This window comes from Dermochelys coriacea, chromosome 16 (assembly GCF_009764565.3).
Source record: "Dermochelys coriacea isolate rDerCor1 chromosome 16, rDerCor1.pri.v4, whole genome shotgun sequence".
Classification (NCBI taxonomy): Eukaryota; Metazoa; Chordata; order Testudines; family Dermochelyidae; genus Dermochelys; species Dermochelys coriacea.
The window spans coordinates 6,750,519-6,758,982 of NC_050083.1; the positions used below are offsets into that span (position 1 = coordinate 6,750,519).

The 8,464-nt window shown below is 41.8% G+C and overlaps 1 long non-coding RNA gene across 1 annotated transcript in view; it reads left to right on the forward strand.

The window, feature by feature from the left end:
- LOC122456920 overlaps window positions 1–7,666 on the forward strand; it is a 30,248-nt gene extending 22,582 nt beyond the window's left edge. Inside the window, exon 3 of the long non-coding RNA XR_006276093.1 lies at window positions 6,242–7,666. This is a non-coding gene — a long non-coding RNA (uncharacterized LOC122456920). The remainder of the gene's footprint in view (window positions 1–6,241) is intronic.
- The last annotated feature ends 798 nt before the right edge of the window (window positions 7,667–8,464 follow it).

The following is an 8,464-nucleotide window of genomic DNA, read 5'->3' on the forward strand; positions in this document are numbered from 1 at the left end:
GCTTGGATTCCTACTGGCTATGAAGAGTAATTAAGTAATGGGACATAAAATAGATGAGATGGCAAAGGAGGAAATGTTGCTGTGATGATAATACAAGAAGATAAAAATGGAAGACTATAAGAGAATCTATTTCTAAGGGATAAGTCTTTGTCTTTCAGTTGCAATGTTGTCATTTTAACCAAGAAAGCTCGGATTGAGAAGCACAGCTATGGGGTGAGGGAGAGGGAATTAAGTTGCTCCAATTAAGATATAACGTAGGGTGGCTGGAGAATGAGTGGACAAGATTACTTCCAACTGTCTTGTTTAACTATTGGATTTGTTGCCAGTAAGCAAATCCTCATTTGCATTGGCCTTTAATCTGTAGAGTAAAATGTGTTTGTCGGGAGCTGTAACTGTGCTGCACTATTGAAAACTATATTTTTAAAACTTTCTTTTGACTAAAAACACTTCCCCCCTCAAATCTTTTCTGCCATTTTTAACGCAGAGATGAGCCAAGACATGATAAGAAGGAAAAAACTGCTAGGGAGAAGGAGCTATTTTGACTAAAGCTTCATTAGAGGGACCCTCCACCAGTTTTTCGGGAGAAAGTCAAGAGCAGACATTTAAACCATGTGTTTTATAGAGAAACCACTGTAAAAAAATGTGGGAAAGTGCATATTAGTCTCAGGGTTTTTAAAGTCATTGGAGGTAGGGAGTTTGACAGAGACTCTTGCTAGAACTTCAGAAAGGGATTAGCACTTGTTTATGGAGCTATTCAACTTTGCATGTAGTCCTGAAATGGCATTTCCTCATGTCTGCAGCAGCCCTCATTTCATGAAATGGATGCAACGGCTGAAAAAAGATCTCGCGTGAGCATGCTCACTGGAAGATTAATCCTTTAGAGGGAGTTGGAGAGTTAAGCTACTGTAATTTCTCTGCAGTTGGCTGCAGTAAACAACTGCTCTAAAGACACGAGGAAAAAAATTGACAGAGGTACATGGGACTAAAGTACATATCTTTTTGTGTTTCTACTTTTAACATAGAGGGGTTGATAAAGGTTTTCTCTATAGAGAACTGGGAAAGAAGGATCTTTGTTATGATTTTATGGGTAGCCTTCATGTTGTGGGTTTATTTTGTTTTCCAGGCCACTGTAATCCTATTTCAGTGCAAGGCCATACTGAGAAGCTGGTTTACTTTCTAGAAGTGGGTAGAGCCCTATTTCTGCCTTCATGTTGGGCTAAATGAATATACCAGTTGAGGCCTGCTGCACATTGTGCTGTGTTGGCAGGAAGGAGTTGATAACACTCAATACTTTTCACTTGTGAGCATAGCCCAATGTGATTTTTTTTTTTAAAAAAAAATATGCTTCTGTTGAAAGTAAATTTGTAAAGGGATTAGCTTTGATGGCTTGCAGACGAATAGTCTTTTTATTACATTTTTAAAAGAAAATGCATAAAGAACTGCCAACTTGTTACATTGGTGAGATATCTTAGCTTTGGTCTAGAGGGCGATCACTTTTGAAGACTGAGGGAAGCCTGCCTTGGTGGCAAGAGAATTGTTGTGTGCACAAGGACTGTGTCAAGGTGAAACTGGGCCATTTTGTTTTTCAGTCGCTCTTTTGTGAGTGCAGCCTGAAAGAGTGAAATCATCTGCCAGTTATTAGTGAAAGGACAGCGTGGTATCAGCTCTTGTCCTGAAAGCGTGGACGGAGGAAAACATTGTTTACCATCCTTAATACTTTAAGTAACAACATCATCAGCAACAAGAAGCTTAAGACACTGCAGATCAAGGGCCAGCCTGGTCCCTGCTGTAATTCCATTGAAGTCCAGCTCAGTTTAGTTTCTTTCTTGGGCTGAGTCAGCACTGTGTGAGAGCTGGGCAGAGCTCAGTAACCCACAGCTTGGGTGTTTGCCACTGAAAACTTCTAACTAATCCTTGTGGGGGATGATGGAATCAAGGTGAACTGAATGTCAGTGAAGCACGCTGGGGATTTTTTTGGAGTGGGGTGGCATTGATTATTACATCACTAGCTTTAGCAATTCACCCCTCTTCAGTAGCAAGAGTGCTTATGGATTGCTTCCTACCTTGTTATACTGGAGCAAAAGGGGGGAAGGGAGCACTCCTCCTAGTTCGGAGGAAGCTAAAGTATCCTGCAATATGATGAGAAAGAGGGAACAGTAGGCAGCAGTCCTTTTTGTACAGTCTATGCCATTGAGAAACTGTGTTGGATGGCTGTAATGTTAGTCCTGGCATTGGCCGTTGTTAATGAATTTCCAGCAGCAGCAGCAGGAGTATGTCTTTGCAGTGCTGCATGTTGGAAAATGGCTACTTATGTCCTTGGTGGTGGTGTGAAGAAGGGGATTGTGTTTTAACAGGTAGGCAAATGCTGATGGCTCCCACTGGATTCTTTCTGCAATAGCCGTGGGCTTAAACACAATATGCAGGCGAAAGTTAATGCAGTCAAATGAGTTCAAAAGGGCATTTCTGTGACAGACTTTGCTGAGTTAGATACACTGTGTTTTTCAGGAAGATTTTGCCAGACCGTTGTTGAGTTTCTTAGGTTTATTTTTCGCTCGGAACCATCTTCTTTCATTCCTTTCCGAAAGCTTTGGCTAGCTCAGATTGTCAATATTCTGTGGTCATTTTTAGGGAATACTGATGGGTGTGAACGTAGGGGGAATAATTAGCTACTAAATGCAAATGGATTGCATTTTACTGTTTTAAATAGCACTGTAATCTCTCTGAGGGAGGGTTAATTATGTCTTCCTTTTGCTGGGTGCGAGGAAAGGGTTTTTTATATATATGGGGAGGAGCATTGTTTTCAGAATATGTTTTCAAATGTGATGGAACAAAGCTGTGTTTGTCATCTCGGAAAAGCTACAGTTCTGCTGGGATCCAGCAGTGCTGCCTGGTTTCTCAATGTGTGTGTGTTTCCTAACAAGGGTTTTTTTATCTTTTGTCTGATGCCAGTGAAGGATCCGCAGGCACTAGAAGGATTTTCATGATGAGAAAAAACACTCAAACTCAGGACAAATTACAACTGGCTGAAGCAAAGGGGGCTGTTTTCAATTTTTAAAGATAAATACAAGGAAAAATTGAAGCAAAAAAACTAAAACAGGACTTCAAATCTGATTATTTTGTTTGTGGTGGGCATAGCAGTCATCTCTCATTAACCCACCATGTGTAAGTGCTGGCGTGTCTTGCAAGTATAGAATCCAAAGGTCTCATAACACCAGGGCTGTGGGCATACAGTGAAGGAACCTCCTGTTGAGTAGGATCCATATATCATGGTGTCTCTCCCAAAATGAAGACAGTTCTTGTTTCCTTCCTCTTTTTGTAGAAAGTGACTGTAGCGCCTGGATCAGAGCTCTTCGCCCGCCTCATTCATCTCAACCTCATCCAGGGGATGGGCAAGAATTAACCTAGTCACTAACACAATTCCAAATGCTCATCTCAAAAATCTCTTGCAGCCTCTGGCCTAGCCTCCTCTCACTTGTCCTGTTGGAAGGTGGTGTGTAGGACTGTAGTGTCTGGCACCAGACATTAAAGGGAAGACTCAACAAGGAGAAATACGACACTTCAATGCACATGCCTTTTGGCTCAGAACCTCTCTGCTCTGGTCAGTTTATCCTGGGGTAGGACTAAGGCTTTGCTCAGCTTGGTTCAGACTAAAAAGAGGAAACAGTTTCAGCATATTTAGCCAGAAGTCCAGTCCTTTGGTGTTACCAATCATGCAGCTTTTCAGGGTGTTCATGTGTCCTCATCAAAGCTTGGTCTCACTTGGTAGGACACTACGACTTCCTTCTGATAGATTCCCCCAAGGTACCTCTCTTTCCTGTTGATGAGCTCATGTAGAACACCTTTCTCTCTCCAGCTAGGACACTGGGCAGTTTCTCCATGACAGGCAAGGCCCTCCCACTGATTCATTTGAAGGGAATTAGCCACATCCCTGTTTGACCTATGTTTAGTTTGGACTGAGTTTCAAAGGTGAGCTCTTAACGGTGTTAGGTAATGTCCTAACTAACACATTCTGACAGTCAAGTGTAGACAAGGCAGTGTAGTTTATAACAGGTGCTAATCTGGTTGAGCCAGAGGCCGGGCTTCCCCCAGTGTAGCTCTTGCTGCTAGGAGTGCTGGGATAGACTGACTGCTAGAGGCAGGTTAGCCACCTGGTTGTCTGGACCCCCTCTGAGCAAGGTAGGAGAACATAGTGATTTAATCGCCAGCAGCGTGTCGATATTAGTGCTCCCATTATTGCTCTTGAAGCTGGAGCTGCACCATTGCTGGTGCAGTGTTGGGAAGTTGGAAGAAAAATGCCAGTGCAAAGCAGGCCTTGATGTCTTTTACTAGACTCCTAGACTTCATTGTAAACCCCACCTAAGGAAGTTAGGTGCCCAAATCCCATTGGATTTTCAGTGGGATTGGGTACCTAACTTCCTTAGACTTCTTTGCATCTCCCAGCTTTAGGGCCAGTTTCTGCTTTTTGTTCCACTAGTGCAACTTTGTCACCATGAAAGGTTTTCCTCCTTTCCCCCCCTGCTGCTGGTGATGGCTTATCTTAAGTGATCACTCTCCTTACAGTGTGTATGATAAACCCATTGTTTCATGTTCTCTGTGTGTGTGTATATAAATCTCTCCTCTGTTTTTTCCACCAAATGCATCCGATGAAGTGAGCTGTAGCTCACGAAAGCTTATGCTCTAATAAATTTGTTAGTCTCTAAGGTGCCACAAGTACTCCTTTTCTTTTTGCTTAATTCAGTGAAGGAACTGAAAGCCAAATAGTCTTGTTGACTAGTAGATGCCTAGCTCTTTGGCAGACATCAGCCCCTGAGTTTGTTAAAAGCAGTTCATAAGAAACAGAAGAAAGTGGAACTGACCAGCCTTTCAGACACCTGAGACCAGTTCTCAGAAATGTTATAGGGCTGCAGCAGTGATCCAAAGGCAAAAGTGACTCACCAGATAGGCTATATGATACATATTCCTCAGTCATTACTAGCCAAATAATGACCATTAGAGCTCATTGCCTTTGTTTCAGTATCTTTACTCCTTCAGCCGGTTGTTATCAGATGGATAATGACCTGAAAGCCAGACATATGGCTTAAGCATTGTAATTGTCCACTGTGCTGAATCCTCTTTTTGCTGGAAAACTGTGCAAGGGTTTTCTTTAAAGCACTGTGTTTGTCTCCGCTTGTACCTTGTTGTGTCTTGCACTAGAAGTGGAATCATATCACCCCTCTCCTCAAACACTTATCCTGGCCTCCTGGCCCTTTTGGAATCCAATTCAAAGGTTGCATTTCAGAACCCTCAGAGGGCTCCTAACTGCTGCACTCTCTCTGCTCTGGCAACATTGTTCACTGCCAGTCCCTCCAGCACTGGGGGGGAGGGAGGGGATCAGAGTCCTACCTACACATTCAGTATGGCTGTCCATCTGCCTGAGTCAGGTCCCCACCTTCCCTCAGCTTACACAAGCTCTGTGGAGTGTTCTGCAATGACTTGTGGTGGATGGGCAAGAAGAATTGGACTGTATCATAATCAGCCATGGGAGTTCTGCCGTAGGAAGATTGCTCAGCCTCCTGGTGTGATGCCACTAGGAGGGGACAGAGCAGGGTGTAGGTTACACTGGCTGGAAAAAGGATTCTCACCTGGGCTTATCAAGGCAGGTATATAAAGAGAAAGTGGGAAGTAGTTTAGAGGCTCTCTCTCAGGGACAGAGTGTCTTTTACACATCTGCAAAACAAGGTTAATAATTATGCTACCAGCAGGAGGACAAGGCTTAATTAATTAATGAGCATAGGTAAAGTACCTTGGGATTCTTGGATGAAAGGTGCTACAGGGGAACAAAATGTTGTTATTGTCCATAAAGTTTCTTTGAAAAATGAAATACAGTGAAAGAAGAGAGTGATGGTATGCAACTTGCATACCAATAACAATTTTCATAACAATAAATAAAACAGCGAAGGGAAAGATCTGAAATGTAAATTATACATATGCAACGATGCTAGTTACAAGGAGGGGAGAATGGAAAGACCCGGGAAAGGAGAGGTGGGTGGGGAACAAGCAGGTTTTTAAGGTAGTCTTTGAAGAGAGGAAGTGACATAGTTGCTTGAGAAGAGAAGGAAGTGCACAACAGATCATTCTTAGAGCGTCCTCTACTCCCTGACCTACTTGCTGTCAGTAATTCGCATTTAGAAAGGAAAACAAAAGAAATTGAAGTTCTCCTTAGAAAAGATATAGATCCATCTTTCCTCTCTGCCTTTTCCAGGAACTCTGCATCAGTTTTACGGAGAAGGGGAGAGGCAGATGTCTGGAGTTTACAGTGAACCCTCTGGAGAAAGCAGAAGGGTAAACCCAGGGCCACATATTTCACTCTGGTGTTATGAATCATGATACTGAAGGAGGACAGTATTGGAATCCTGAAACCAGACTCAGATTTATCTACCAACTTTAATGTGCAAGCTCCTTAATGCAAGAGCAGCTATTTCTTCAAGAACGATACAGGTGTTACTTAATTGGTTTGCCTGGGGATACATCTCACCATAACACATTATGAGCGTTAGAAATTATCTGTCCCTAACCTCCTTCATTATCCATTGCAAACTAAAAGTCTGCTTTCCCTGCCTCTGCGCCTGGAGGAGCCCCCACTAGCTTGATATATCTTAATCTCATTTTATTTTCCAGATCATTTGATTTCTCAGTGCTTCTGCAGTCCTTAATGTTCTTGGGAATCTTTGGATCCATCAATCTTTATCTCGGAGTCTTTGGTTTCCTTGTCAGGTCCTTAGCAACCTTGAAACAAAGTTCCCAAACTGTCTTTCATATATAACCCAAACTGCTTATGATCTGGAATCTTTCAGTAGTGTGTGTACAACTCTTGGTAAACCAAATTCTGCCCCCTTTGTAGTATGACACTGGTGATCTCCTTTCTCCTATCCCTCCTCTACTCTTGGAGATTGGGAATTAAATGCCAAATATTTAGTAGATCCACCTGTGTGTTTAGACGTCAAAGGGTATTTCAGACATCCCAGTAACTGGATTAATCACAAAATAGAGAACCAAATATCTCAAATAGTTTAAAAAAAAAAAAGTGAATAAGCAAATGAAACTGAAAGCAGCACCCTTCTACTCTGCATTCAGCACCAAACCTTGTCCAAGTAACCTTCCTCCTACACATAATTTAGGTACAGATTCTAGTCTTCTCTAAACTGATGGAAATCCATTCGAACAGCAGTGACTTCAGTGGAGTTACTCTAGATTTACACCAGAGCGAGGAGATCAGTCTGGCCCTTCATTTCTGTATTGTTCTTTACTTTCTAAATAGCAGTTAAAATTAGTAATAATAGTGTCTGAAATGACAATAATCTCTTAAGTATTCCTTACATCCTTTACACCCAGGGAGTTAGCTCTCCCAAGCTATTTACCTCCAGAAGTTCTGCAGTTGTCTTGCAGGCTTTGTCCAAGAACACCTTGAATGGGAAGGAAAAATGAGAAAGTCCCCTGGTTTTTGAAGTTGTCAATTATGCTCTTGGCTAAGCTGATTATTTTATTTATTCCAATAATCCTCTCTTCCAGAATAAAAGAAAATTAATTGTCTGCCTATTTCTGGAGTGATTTGTCCTTCAGACAGAGTTGCTTGGCAAAGTGCTTAAAATCTGGGCTAAAAAGATGGCCGAGTGTTTAAAATCGGAGTTGCTATAAGAGAGGGTTTGGATTTTAATAGGCTAGTATTCAAGTTGCCACAAAGAGTACCATTTGCTCAGTGTTCTGTAGGATTATGAAGTCCTTTCTCTACATATTAAAAATGGGGTCAAACCTGTTGTGATAGATAGTGTGTCTTGTATAGGATTTTGTTGGCAATATGAACTGGCTGGAATTGAAGCCCTAAAAATTATACAGCATTAAACACAAACTATTTTTTTTTTTATATGTGGAGCATTGTCATTGTTTTTCATTGTGTTTACTTGTTTGCCTGCTAGTCAGTTTCAGCTGCATTAAACTGCTTGAAAACAGTTAAAGATCTGTTTCAGTGAGCTGTGATGGAACAATGAGACTTTTACTGCGCATCATACCTGGCTCTTCGGACCGTTAAATATCACGTGATTTCTTGTCTGCACAGGGTCAAGCTAAATTTACTACAGCAAAAAGCTGTATGGCTTCTTGGCAAAGATCAAAAGCAATGTCATAATATTTAGTGATGAGAGTAGCTATTGCAGAGAGATATAGGTCAGTGTCTGTGTGTGGTGAAGAGGAGAATTTCATCTGTATCTCGGGTCATATTGTCTTTGATCCTGCTGCTAAATTTTGTTCTCCTTGTTTCAGAATGCTTTTATCCTGGAATTTACACCAGTGTATCTCCATTAACACCTATGAAGTGACTTGAGATTCAGGCAAGTGCAACTGAGAGGAGATTCAGCCCCTCCATTTTGCCATTTAGATTAATTCCCAATCCAAATGGCCACATCCAAATTTCCTCCTTCCTCCGCCACGA